This window comes from Hoplias malabaricus, chromosome 6 (genome assembly GCF_029633855.1).
Source record: "Hoplias malabaricus isolate fHopMal1 chromosome 6, fHopMal1.hap1, whole genome shotgun sequence".
NCBI classification, from domain to species: Eukaryota; Metazoa; Chordata; class Actinopteri; order Characiformes; family Erythrinidae; genus Hoplias; species Hoplias malabaricus.
The window spans coordinates 42749535-42763780 of NC_089805.1; the positions used below are offsets into that span (position 1 = coordinate 42749535).

The 14246-nt window shown below is 44.4% G+C and overlaps 1 protein-coding gene across 3 annotated transcripts in view; it reads left to right on the forward strand.

Moving 5' to 3' along the window:
• The window catches only part of ptp4a3a (protein tyrosine phosphatase 4A3a), a 39249-nt gene that overhangs the window by 10841 nt on the left and 14162 nt on the right, over positions 1-14246 (forward strand). The window contains exons 2-3 of one of the 3 annotated variants that reach the window (XM_066675233.1): positions 4206-4290; positions 6771-6910. The exons of 1 other annotated variant lie outside the window; for it this stretch is intronic. The gene's annotated coding sequence lies outside the window, so the exon portion shown is untranslated. The remainder of the gene's footprint in view (positions 1-4205; positions 4291-6770; positions 6911-14246) is intronic. One more of the 3 variants, XM_066675234.1, reaches the window with a different exon arrangement.

The window sequence follows — 14246 nt, forward strand, 5'->3', positions numbered from 1 at the left end:
TTCTGGTAACAAACATCACTGTGCTGCTAAAATAGACAGATTCTGATTCCGATCTTTCCTCTGAATCTCTGAGTTTTCCAAACTTTTACATTCCGTTAATTGTTATTGACAGCAGCCCACAATTCCCATGTCGGTGCATCTCTGAAAACTATTTCGATGCTTGATCTGTGATGCTTCTTATGTGATACAACTACATAATATTGTTGTTATTATTATTATTATTAGTAGTAGTAGTAATAGTAGTAGTCTGGGTAGGCTTATCCAGACCCACCCAAACCCTGAACTGGATAAGTGGTTACAGGCAATGAATTAAACAGTTATTGTTGTAGTTTTTTTTTTTTTTTTTTTTAAATGATGTATTATAGCAGTCTATTTAATTAGGTTGATTAATTAATGAAATAATTTTCGGCAAGTATCAGATGTAGGTGGCATCCTTAAGGATGCACTAAAAGTATAGAATCTCTGACTCGGGTCTCATGCAGATTACTATGATTTTTAAACGGTTTACTCGAGTCGCTTGCTTTAGACACACCTAACTTGTTGGTAAACACATTTGTACCCGTAAAAACCCAGTGACCCTCTAAGCTTCAGCTGTAGTGGGAATGGCCACCTCCCCAACAAAGTATGATAAGGGGGTGGTCTGGGCTGAGAGACTGCAGGAATGTATGGGCTTGAGTCTGCAACTCTAAAGTAATATTGTGGGACTTTCTTACAAAGGCTGTGAGTGTTAGGTGCAGAGTGTGAAGTATCACTTTAGAAAAGGGCTGTAAATGAGTGTGTTCTGTCTCACTCTGAGTTAAACCCCTACCCCCACTCAGTCTAACCACCCAAACCCTGTTGTCTTTCCTCTTTTTTTTTGTTTCTTCACAAGACTGAAGCTCCAGCTGCGAGTCTCGTACAGGAAACCCTCTGACATCAGAATAACATTAGTGTGTTGTTTGAAGGCTCCCAGCTGCAGAAGCAGGGAATGCCCCCCCCAAAAAACTGAAAGAATAAACAAAAATGTAGTAATGAGTCAAGACCAGTGTGTATTGGGTTTCCTGGGTGGAAACCCAGTTTATTATTTGGACCCCCCAGATGTGAGGGATATTAGCTATATCCAAGGTGAAAGTCTAACTTTGCTACAATGAGTCTGTTCACCTAGAGCTGGTCAATAATTCAATATCAATATATATCGCAATATAAAACGTTTCAGTAATATAATTTTGAAACACTGCTGGCAGTTTATTGCACTAAATTTTAAATAAAGTTTAATAATATTAATATTGAAAAGCCAAGTGTGTTATGTTTGACGGTAATGTCCTGTTTATTGTTTGTTTTTTTGGCAGTTTTTATATTGTTTATATTGATATTGGTATTATAACATATTGATCAAAATTAGGAAATATCATGATAGATGTTTTGGCGGCGGTATCGTCCAGCTCTACGCTTAGCTGTTCAACCTGGACGTCTGATGACTCAATATACTTCGCTCTAATAAGACTTTAAACTATATCGTTTTTTAATTGCTCTAAGTCTAAATCCTGTACAGAGCCATTCTGTTCTCTCACTGAGTCTGTGCTCTTTTCACAGCCCCGCCCCCACCCGTGTTCTCTCTCTCTCACACACAATGGAGGCAAGTAACACAGAGCTTGAAGAGGAATTAGTTTATAAAAAGGACAGCAGGTCTGTTATATGTAAATGGTTGGGATTTGACTGGTCAGATGAGGAGCAGAAATGGAGTATCTGCAGGGAATGCTGAAAGGAGGTAGTATCAAAATGCAGGGGGTTCTCCCAGTATATTTCACCACTTACAACAGCAGCACAAACTTCTATACGAAGCTGTTAAACTCTGAGGTGCTGCTGCAACTGTTCTGAAGTATTCACGTCCCAGTACAGTTCCCTAAACCAGTTCAGACAGCATTCCAAGCTTCATTAGCTAACGCTGTGCCTTACGAAAATAAAAGTATGAAGTGGCGTGGTGTTACTAAAGCGGTAGTTCACTACAGAGCAAAACGATATGCTCCCTGTCTCAACAGTAGAGAAAAAGAGCTTCAAAAGGCTGATTAAAACTCCTGACCCACGATACCAATTGCCCAGTCGCAATTTCTTTACGTGAGAAGTGCTGCCTGACATGTACGTTTAAGTCCGACAGACTCTTTCCAACCGCCTCGCGAGAGTAAAACATTTTGCCTTGACGAGAAATATATGGTTAAGTCACACCTGTGAGAGAGATTTGAGCGTGACTGTCCATTTTATTGAAGATTGGGAGATTAAAAGTGTGTGTCTGCAGACGAGCCATTTCCCAGAAGTCCACACTGGGAGCACAGAGCCCAGAGCGGAAGCCTTTACACTGTTCTTAAAAGCACTTTATTACAGACGCTGTAGGTCTGTAAATCAACAGTCATTTGTCATGTTCTTCAGTCTTCATTTTGGTAAATAAAAATGTTTGTCTGACATCTTGTTTAGCTTTGCTTTACAAATTATTATTTTTTCAATGTATGGGAAAAAGTGAAGACACCCAATGAAAACCTTTGTCTTAAACATGTGTGTAAACATGGACATCTGATTTACATTTGAATATTGAGAGATGAGGTTGAGCTAACACATGAAACTGAATGCTCTGTTTCTAAAATGTTCATAAAACATTTTTTTACATTATTTTTCACCACGTATGTAATATCGTATTGTGTGAGATGATTAGGAGGCTGCTGGGGATCACTACAACAGATCACCTGCCAGTACCACTGATAATCCCCATGTGGCAGGATGCCTTCCTGACACAACTCTCCCGTTTCAGTTCCCGGGCACGGACAGTTGCTGGGTTGCTCTCCACACAGACCACGACCTGTGGTGAGGCTCGGATCAAGGCCCGCACAGCCCCTGTGTCGCAGTGACCCCATATTCACTTCAGCCACCCACCCCCCCCCCCCCCCCCACACACACACACACACACACACTTGCTGATTCAGTTTATTGCTTCTGTTTTGTCAGCCTGTTTATTAGTTTACTCAGGCTTTAGCAAGAAATTCAGATGATTTTCTCAGATTGTAACAGGAACTCTCGCTTAAAGTCACCGTCTGTGATTGTGGGGAAAATTCTCTTATGTTTACATTCAGAAACTCTTTTTAATGTTGAATGTGGGGGGTTGGATTGAGGTGGGGGGGGGGGGGGGGGTTGTGTCAAAATGTCTGTTGATTGTATATGGTTGAATTTGAGCTTGTCTGTAACGTCAGTTGTTTAATTTTGTATCAGTTTCAGTCTGCGTTTACTTTCATGCAGTTAGCGCTCTCTCAGATTTAGTCTATCCCATCTACAGCAAAAATAAATCAGAATTAGAATCACTTTATTGGCCACTGTGCTTGCACACAGAGGAATTTGTTCTCCTCATTTAACCCAATCCATGCAGTGAAACACAACTACACACACACTAGTGAACACTAGGGGGCAGTGAGCACGAATGCCCAAGGCTGTGGGGATAGGTGCCTTGCTTAAAGGCACTTCAGTCATGACCTGCTGGGTCTAGGGATTGAACCGTCAACCTTCCAGATACAAGCTAGGTCCCGTAACAACCAGGCCACTGCCCTATTATTAATTACCCAACTATGGAGCAAGAATAGAGCAATATCCTCATCTTGGTTTGTCAATTCGTTGCTAAATAGAGAGCGTCTAGAATACTGACATAAAACAAGTTAGACCAGCTTTGAGCACAAACAAACTGGAAAGCAGCAAATGGTGAGAATATATCCTCAGAATTTTATAAAAAGTGTTTTATGATTAAATTTGAGTGTCTCCTATAATTTTACATATTCACATTATATTAATTAAATCAGGTGTGTTTTGTTAAATCCCAACAATAGGATATTTGACACTCTGTCTTCTTCAGACTTTGCGAGCAGGCTCTACTTTGTGTGTGTTTGGTGGATTCTTGGGAGACAGAATAAGGGATTTCCTGTGTTGTGCTGTTCCCCATCACTGCTCTGCCAAATTTGGGCTTTCCTGACCTTTCATTCAGAGAGCTGCTGGACACGGCTGTTCTTGGTGTTTTCTGGGTCAGAGGAAGGCCAGGTCCGTTCAGCCTCTGCCTCGCCGTGTTTTCACAAGCGAACCATGCTGGAGGTTAGCGGTTCGAGACGTCTGTTGAACAGAGGCAAGCTACTGCCTAGTGTTTGTGAGGCGAAAGCACCTGCTCTGCCCGCCCTGACATCCTGTGTTACACTTTACAGCCGAGTGCCCCTGGACGAGTCAAAACAGAGCGCCGTAATGTGCATCCACCACAGAGGAGGTTCCGCTGACTCAACTGGCCCGAAGGTAGGCGTCTGGCTCACACTAACAGCTCGTAAATTGTTCGTAAAGCTCATAATGAGCTGTTTGGGGATCTGTTAGGAGATATTTTGGCAGTGGTGTAATTCAGAGGTCTGCGTTTTTGAGGTGTTCCGCATGAAGTGTTTTTGTTTTTCGCTTCAAATTTGCTTAAAGCTGCAGAAGATCCACTAATGGCCTTCGGACAAATATTGCCGTACACCTCAGAAACGGGAGAGATCTGCTGACCAGGGCGACGTTACGTATGAGTAAAACAGCTGCTGTGTTTGACCTGGTTTATTTCAGACTGCACACGTCAGGTTAGTCACAGTGACCTGAGATAGAGGAAGCTTTCCAAAACAACAGGTAGGAAAACGGCTGACTGTGCACCTCTGCAGCCAGCACTTCAAGAAGAGTCGGTTCACTTTTCACTGTCACTGAACCCAGGATTCCTGACCGGGAGCCTGAAGTCATAGCAGAGTGAGGATTAGAGGCGTATAATCCCTATTAAAACGCTTCATTTGCTGAATAAACAGGAGCCCCCCAACATGGATGCATCGTATATTTACACGTGTCTATAACTTGAGAAGCTGGTGATATCTACACATCTTAATATAAACATGCTGTGTATTGCCCCTGTGATCAGCAGCTTCTACAGAGACTACATTTACATCTTGAAGTTTTGAACTGGAGCCTGAGGTGCGTTTCAGTTGTTCAGTCTGACGCATGTTTTTATTTGATTATTTGTTTTGTCTGTGTTTTCAGTTGGTCTTTAGCCTGAGGGGTGGGTGTGCGTGTGTGTGGTAGTCTTTAGCCGGAGGTGTGCGTGTGTGTGGTAGTCTTTAGCCGGAGGGGTGCGTGTGTGTGTGTGGTAGTCTTTAGCCGGAGGAGTGCGTGTGTGTGTGGTAGTCTTTAGCCGGAGGGGTGTGTGGTAGTCTTTAGATGGAGGGGTGTTTGGTAGTCTTTAGCCGGAGGGGTGGGTGTGTGGTAGTCTTTAGCCAGAGGGGTGGGTGTGTGGTAGTCTTTAGCCAGAGGGGTGGGTGTGTGGTAGTCTTTAGCAGGAGGGGTGGGTGTGTGGTAGTCTTTAGCCGGAGGGGTGGGTGTGTGGTAGTCTTTAGCCGGAGGTGTGCGTGTGTGTGTGGTAGTCTTTAGCCGGAGGTGTGCGTGTGTGTGTGGTAGTCTTTAGCCGGAGGTGTGCGTGTGTGTGTGGTAGTCTTTAGCCGGAGGTGTGCGTGTGTGTGTGGTAGTCTTTAGCCGGAGGTGTGCGTGTGTGTGGTAGTCTTTAGCCGGAGGTGTGCGTGTGTGTGTGGTAGTCTTTAGCCGGAGGTGTGCGTGTGTGTGGTAGTCTTTAGCCGGAGGTGTGTGTGTGTGGTAGTCTTTAGCCGGAGGTGTGTGTGTGTGGTAGTCTTTAGCCGGAGGTGTGTGTGTGTGGTAGTCTTTAGCCGGAGGTGTGTGTGTGTGGTAGTCTTTAGCCGGAGGTGTGTGTGTGTGGTAGTCTTTAGCCGGAGGTGTGTGTGTGTGGTAGTCTTTAGCCGGAGGTGTGTGTGTGTGGTAGTCTTTAGCCGGAGGGGTGTGTGTGGTAGTCTTTAGCCGGAGGGGTGCGTGTGGTAGTCTTTAGCCGGAGGTGTGTGTGGTAGTCTTTAGCCGGAGGTGTGTGTGGTAGTCTTTAGCCGGAGGTGTGCGTGTGTGTGGTAGTCTTTAGCCGGAGGTGTGCGTGTGTGTGTGGTAGTCTTTAGCCGGAGGGGTGCGTGTGTGTGTGGTAGTCTTTAGCCGGAGGGGTGCGTGTGTGTGTGGTAGTCTTTAGCCGGAGGGGTGCGTGTGTGTGTGGTAGTCTTTAGCCGGAGGGGTGCGTGTGTGTGTGGTAGTCTTTAGCCGGAGGGGTGTATGTTGTTGGCCTCTTCCTGTTTTGCTGCTGAGTGGCAGCGATCAGTGAGGAATTTCACTGCAGGAACGAAGGCGTTCTGAGTCATGTGACCATTTCCTTTAAGTAATCTTCAGACATTAGACGATTAAATGTGTTCAAAGATCAGTGGGACGAAAACAGTTTTGTACATTAAGTTATTCAGTTATAATATCTGTTAACTAACGTAATGAATATGCCCTTTCTTAGGTTGTTGATATTGATACTGAATCTTAATGAAAACGGGTTGATATGGACTTATTTATAAACGTTTGTTCCATAATTAATAATAATTAAATGGTCTTGGTAGCACTACCTTCAACTACAGACCTAATCCAAACCGAGCTTGTTTTCTTAAGCACCACAGGCTTATGAACTGATTTTTCCATTTCACTTTAAATGGTGAAGCATGGGGCGCAAAATCCAAATTAGAAGCCAGCAACCAAACATCTACAGATGGGAACTGATCTGTCATAGAAGAGAGTCAGTATATTTTTTGGCTGAAATAAAAGATTAGTAATCAATCATGTGGTGTTTGTTTATTCGGGACACAGTTTAACCTTGTTTTTGCGCTCTCACATAATTGTAGGTACAGTGCTGTGATTGGAGATCCTCAACACGGAGGAGGCGAGACTACACCAAAGTCTCAGCACTTGACGTCAGAAGCAGCACAAAATCAGAACGGCACGTTTCATCCCGTATTTTCTGATTTAGAAAGACCACAAACAGGTTTGTTTCACTGTTTGTGAGAGAGTAGTTGCTGCAGACTCCAACATTAATGTGTGCATGCACTGAACCTGAGAATATTTTATTTAAATAATGTGAATAAAAATTTTAGTGGTGCAGCAGGTAGGTGTCGCAGTCACACAGCTCCAGGGACCTGGAGGTTGTGGGTTTGAGTCCCGCACCGGGTGACTGTCTGTGAGGAGTGTGGTGAGTTCTCCCTGTGTCTGCGTGGGTTTCCTCCGGGTGAGTTTCTGTGAGGAGTGTGGTGTGTTCTCCCTGTGTCTGCGTGGGTTTCCTCCGAGTGACTGTCTGTGAGGAGTGTGGTGTGTTCTCCCTGTGTCTGCGTGGGTTTCCTCCGGTTTCCTCCCACAGTCCAAAAACACACGTTGGTAGGTGGATTGGTGACTCAAAAAGTGTGTGTGTGTGTTGCCCTGTGAAGGACTGGCGCCCCCTCCATGGTGTATTCTTGCCTTGCGCCCAGTGATTCCGTGTAGACTCCGGACCCACTGCAACCCTGAATTAGATAAGGGTTACAGACAATGAATGAATGAATAAAATGTTTTTATTAATAACGTGTCCCTGTTAGTTTAGCAGATAATGACAGATAATTATGTGAGAGCCTGATTTAGCCTTGTGTGCTGATAGGAAACATTGCAGTCCACCATTTTAACTACAATCCGTTTCTAAAACTACTGATGTTTAACTAAACTTTAATGATCAATTATGTGATTCAACACAGTTCATGCTCAACCGAGCACTGTGTAGTGAAAAAACATGAACAAGCAGAGACCCCTCACTGATTATGATGTTGCTGCATTGAAGGAGGGAGAGGGAGGGCGGCACTCTTGGACTCCTGGCTGTGAATGGACTGACTTCTGTCCTTTACTCTCATTATTTTAAACTCTGTGAAAGCTTTCTGTTACAGATGTACCCCGTGAAAGTGTTCACCACGTGAGAGAGCTACCTGCTCTTTAGTACCACACTCGTGAAAATTCGCACGTAGGCAGAGCTCATGTTTACGTCCATAGGTTTTTCAAGCCTTTGAAATTCCTGGGAGGCCTTTGGGTTATATGGTTGACTGGGGAGGTGTGTGTGAGAGAATGAGTTTGTGGGGGTGGGAAAGTTTTCAGCTGCTGTGCTGCATTAAGTGTCCCGTTCACATTAGCACACTGAGCCTCAACCTCTTGTCCACAGTCTTCTGCTGGCCGTCAGGGACGAGGCCGCCCTCATTATGCAATGTTCTTTTTCTGTCCTTTTGTCTCGTCTTCATCTCTTTCGCAAAATAACCCAGCAATGAACACTGTGAACCAAATTAGAGACGTCTGAGTCCTCTTCATTATTGTGTTCTGGAGGAAATGACTTTCATGGCTCTCTCTGAAACTGAAATGGAAATTCTGTCTTACCATCAGAACAAACACAGCTGCACACGTCCAATCAGAAATACATGTAATACTTTGGGACTGACGGTTGATTCCGATTTTATAGAGATTTAGAGAGAGGTTTTTTTGAAATTCCAATTACAGTCCTTTTGTTTTGAAGCAGAGGGCTTTTGTTTGGAAGTAGTGAATATGGTAAAGTTAGATTTGATTGTTTTGCAGTTGACAAGTCCTGTGAAGGCCGTTACACACTAGCTGTGCTGCTCTGAGTCCCAAATGTGCAGAGTGTGAGGCTGCCACCGTTGCTGATAATAATCCTAGAGGGTACACTGAACGATAATGTTTTTGTTTCTCTTCCTCATGTCTCACTGCTGGGCGCCTTGTGCTTGAAGCAAACAGTGGCTTGTTCTGAATAGAGGTGTTTACACAGGAAGAGAAAAGTGTGTGCTTCTGTTGGCATTTTGAGCGAAGCACGTCACAGATGTTTCGTTAAGACTCAGACGTGTTCACTTGTGGAAAATAGAGAATATCTCCACTTTAATTGATACTGGGACCTGCCAGTTATTCATACCCCCACTTTTTTTTTTTTAGATAAAATACCAAATATGCTCTCTACTAACTATAAAATTACACTGTATTGTTCAGGGGCGTCGCAGTCACACAGCTCCAGGGACCTGGAGGTTGTGGGTTCAAGTCCCGCTCCGGGTGACTGTCTGAGAGGAGTGTGGTGTGTTCTCCCTGTGTCTGCGTGGGTTTCCTCCGGGTGACTGTCTGTGAGGAGTGTGGTGTGTTCTCCCTGTGTCTGCATGGGTTTCCTCCGGGTGACTGTCTGTGAGGAGTGTGGTGTGTTCTCCCTGTGTCTGCGTGGGTTTCCTCCGGGTGACTGTCTGTGAGGAGTGTGGTGTGTTCTCCCTGTGTCTGCGTGGGTTTCCTCCGGGTGACTGTCTGTGAGGAGTGTGGTGTGTTCTCTCCGTGTCTGCGTGGGTTTCCTCCGGGTGACTGTCTGTGAGGTGTTTGGTGTGTTCTGCTTGTGTCTGCGTGGGTTTCCTCCGGGTGACTGTCTGTGAGGAGTGTGTTGTGTTCTCTCTGTGTCTGTGTGGGTTTCCTCCGGGTGACTGTCTGTGATGAGTGTGGTGTGTTCTCTCTGTGTCTGTGTGGGTTTCCTCCGGGTGACTGTCTGTGAGGAGTGTGGTGTGTTCTCCCCGTGTCTACGTGGGTTTCCTCCGGGTGACTGTCTGTGAGGAGTGTGTTGTGTTCTCTCTGTGTCTGTGTGGGTTTCCTCCGGGTGACTGTCTGTGATGAGTGTGGTGTGTTCTGCTTGTGTCTGCGTGGGTTTCCTCTGGGTGACTGTCTGTGAGGAGTGTGGTGTGTTCTCCCCGTGTCTGCGTGGGTTTCCTCCGGGTGACTGTCTGTGAGGAGTGTGTTGTGTTCTCCCCGTGTCTGCGTGGGTTTCCTCCGGGTGACTGTCTGTGAGGAGTGTGTTGTGTTCTCCCTGTGTCTGCGTGGGTTTCCTCCGGGTGCTCCGGTTTCCTCCCACAGTCCAAAAACGCACGTTGGTAGGTGGATTGGCGACTCGGTGTCCGTAGGTGTGAGTGAATGTGTGTGTCTGTGTTGCCCTGTGAAGGACTGTTGCCCCCTCCAGGGTGTATTCCCACCTTGCGCCCAATAAATGTATTGTTCAGTAAAAATATGACTTATGGTCCACATTTGGTAACATATTTAAATAATGATTTGTGTCACTTTATTTATTAAAGCCCAGTTTTGCTACAGAACACACATCTGGGGACACAACATTCTGCACAAAATCTACATAACTTTGACAAATCATGTTGTTTGTAAAACAACGTGTGTGTGTGTGTGTGAGAGAGATTGAGTTTCTGGTAGTCTTTAGCCTGAGGTGTGTGGTTGTCTTTTTAGCCTGGGGTGTGTGTGTATTGATGGCTGTTTTAAAATGTGGTACTATCAGGACAGATGACTATTGTCCAGGTATCAAGAATGTGTTTATCATCACTGAGACATTCTCGTATGGCTCTCTCTCGTAATTAAGTAGAAGTTCTACGTAACAAGACTATCACATTTCATTATTAAAGTTTGAATCAGTTTACGCTTTGAGGTGCACTGGAAGAACAGCGGCAATGCCTGTTCTGTTGTTGATATCATTCTTTGGAGTGAAATTCATCTCACACTTTTTCCAAATGTCCTGATGTGCTTTTTCCAGATGCGTAGCTTGGTGGATTCAGATTTAATTAGTTTTTCCACTGCCTAGGACAGCAGTCAGGCTTCCAAACAAACTTCACTGAGCTAGACTGCCTTAAAAACAACCCCCCCCCTGCTCTGTACTCTCCCTCACGTCCAGTCGTCTGGCTCCTCTAGGGCTAAATGTGTCTCTCAGCAGCTGCTCTGCCTATTTTTAAGAGGCAGGTGGTTCCAGGCGCAGCGGCAGGTCCACTGGACTCTGTAGAGTGAAAGAGTCTAAACCAGGTCAGTGCTCACCAGACTTGTTTATGACCACCTCTGTGGTCACAGCTTAATGGTTTTGTGAAAATATAGAAGCAGTGGTTTATGAATGAATTCATGTCTGTGCCAGAAGTTATTTTGAGAATCATTTGGTGCAGATGTTTTGCCTGAAACGATAAGTGGACGCCACAAAAGGAACCAGCCAAAACAACAGTGTATATGTAGGTCTAAAACCGGACAGTCTGTAGGAGGACTGCTTCCTGTCTGAGTGGGGATTTGAACCCCCCCTGGGCTTTCGGTGTGGGAGGATGCTGATGGACGCTGATGAAAGGCTGAAAGCACTAGTTGTGCTGGGATTAGGTGTTGAAACAATATCATAATTAATAGCTTGTCTACTCTTCATGATGCATGTTGTCAGACTTTTCAGAACATTTCAGTGGACCCTTCAGTATTAGCTATTTCTATTAGTGTTCCTTCTGCCTGAGCAGGGAACTGAAACACTGGTGGGGTACGTTGTATGTAGAAAATGCACAATAATATATATATATATAGCCTGTTTGTGCCAAATTTTCTCCAATTATTCTCCATTAAAGGAGAGTTATGTAGAATTTTGATGTTTATATTTCACTTTACTTCACTGTCCTGAAATCAAGGAAGAGTGTGCTTTCATATCCTCCTCTAAAAGTTAAATAGTGTGGTTTCTGCAGTGCTGAACAACACGTGAGTTGGTGTCTCTAACCAAAAGCGCCACTGCTCTGTCTCTGTGACCTCTGACGTGCTCTCTAACATTTATGGTAGCACTGAATGTTGCACTGGGGATATTGTACCACTCTTTCATGTGGATTACAAAATATAACCCAAGTGAATGTAACGGTAAAAGTACAACAAAACTTCTCTGAGCACTCCTCATTTTCACCTCTGCTGCTACAGTGATAGTGTAAATAAACATGACATGCGAAACTGCTGAACCAAAATAGAGGACTGTTTAGAGCTCTGATTCCTGGCCCCGTTTGCAGTCACACCCGTTTTGCCAGGTGTATCAAAATGCAAAATCCCAGTATGACCGGGGCTTTAGGTGTCTCCAACTTGGCTAATGCTTCTTTAAAGCCACCTGCACTGGGAGGGTGAGGACAAGCACATATCCTCCAAGACACGTGACGTCCATCCCTGCCATTAACGCTCTGTCACCCAACAGCCCCATGCGCCAGAGGAGAATGCTGACTGACCAGGTCTGTCACATCAGCTGATAGATGGCTAGCACTGCTGAGGCATCATTGGAGATCGAACTGGCGATTTCTCGATGATGGGGCCAACACTTAGACGGCTGCACCACTCGAATACACGTGCTACTTGATTGTTACAGTAAATGATCCTGCATTTGTTGGTCCTGGAATTTTTACCCTGTATTTTTCTTAATTTCAGGCCTCAAAAGTTTAATTGATCCTCAAAATATGCTACTTTTATTTAGTTTTTAGCAATTAAATTATAATTAATAAACATCAAGGATGATGTTATTTATTTATTTATTTTTATTCTCCTCCCCCTGCTCTGGGCCTCTCTATCCCCCCCCCCCCCTCATCTCCAGGTATCATCCAGAATATACTCTTGATACAGTGCCCAGATCTGTGTGTTCTCTTTCAGCATGTCTTCATGGTATTTCCCAACGTGATGAGGGGATCACGTGTAAGTATGAAGGGAACTCGAGTTGTGTGTGTGTGTTTGGCTGAGGAGGCAGGGGGGGGGGGTGAACTCGGTTGGGCTTCACCATCCAGGTGGTCCCAGGGGTCTACGTCTCCTTTTTTGAGCCTGTCTGATTTCATACAGCAGTGGAACTGAAGCAGCCAGATTTGGTTCCCCTAATGAACCCCCCTCCCACCCTCCCCCCGTCCTTGAGAAACCCATCTTTTCCTTCTGCGCTGTCAATTAAACTTTATTACCCCCCTCTCTCCCTCTTTTCTGCTCCTTTTATTTTTTTTTAATTCCTCCCTCTGTGGTTATTTTTAAGGATTCTCGTCCAAAAAATCCCAGATGCCCACAGCAGCTCTTAAAATCCTCAGTGCAAATATTTACTTGTTATTTCGCTCTTATGGGAAAAAGCCGGGTAATTGTTCAGTGGAATGAGACATGCGGTGCCGTTGCAGCAGTGGTCAGTGGTCCACCAGCGTCGGTCCGGGTGAGTTTGAGATATTTGTGATCCACTCGGTGATATCTGAAACGTACCGTATCTGTCCTGTGACATCAGGGTCAAGGTTCAGTGCTGCAGTGTTGTTAATATAACATTGATCAACCACATTACAACCTTCTTTGAGAGTTGTCTGTGCCTTTTTATTGTCTTTAAATAACTTATTTTGTAATGTCTGTGTAATAGTGTGTATTATACCTCAGAAGTGCATGTGTTGGTGCATCACTAGAGAGAGAGAGAGAGATGCAGAAACCATAGCAATTAACGTGTTAAACCTGTAAGTCCCTCTGCTGTGTACCAGCAAGAGTCTGGTGCCTCAGGGACCTGCTCCGTTCCCCTGTGGACGCTGCAGGGTGTTGAACACCCTTCTGTTTGTTTACGTTCTCTTGTGTGTTGTGTAAAGCAGAATCCAGGGCTATTGGCTGCAGGATTTCTTTACTGTACCCTCAACCCGCAGCCTTAATTCCACTGTAAAGCTTCAGACTCTCTTTTGAACTGCTTTATGAATTATTTCAGCATTTTTAATTTATTTATTTTTTTTGGATGCAACAATTGGGTTTGTCCAGTAGAAGATGTGGGAAATGTTAAGGTGGACTGTGTCATTTTTAACAACATTTTTGCGGCTGGTTGGTGTTTCCCCAAAGTCCTCATTAAGAGTCCCTATCCGTCACATGATGCTCGCTTCCCAAGTGTAGCTGACATTGTTTCACTGATTTACAGCCTCATTTCTATGAAGAAGTTGTTTATATGAGATTGTAAACCTATATTTAGCGTTCTGTATTCTGTTCCAGTTCAGCTCACTGTCCACAGCTTACATTGTGTCTTTCAGATCCACAAAAACATACCAGTGATGCTGCTGATGGATTTGTTTTGGGTTGGTTTAAGTCCGTGTTGAAGTTAGACGGAGTTTATTTGTGTGATGAATCATTTCAAAGGCCATAATTTTGAAGTTTTTAAGTAATTATCGAGTGTTTACCAGTGCTCAGGTAGCGCAATTGCAACACAATACTGCTTTGTTGTTAGGAAACTGTTTTTCAGCCTACTGCAAAAACACGCACATTTTAGATTGAGCAAAATAACCTCTTTTTAATCAAAATTAAGCAGCTCTCTTTCTCTCTTTCTGTCGCTCTATCTATCTATCTCTACCCCTCTCTCTATCTGTCTATCTATCCATCTCTCTCTCTCTAGCTTTCTCTCTTGCTGTATCTCTCTATCTATCTATATCTCTATCTATCTAATTCATGATTAATTTTCTCCAAAGATTTTTCATGTAATAAGACTTTTATACCGACAGCTAGGGGTCTTGATGTGTCAGAGGTCCTGC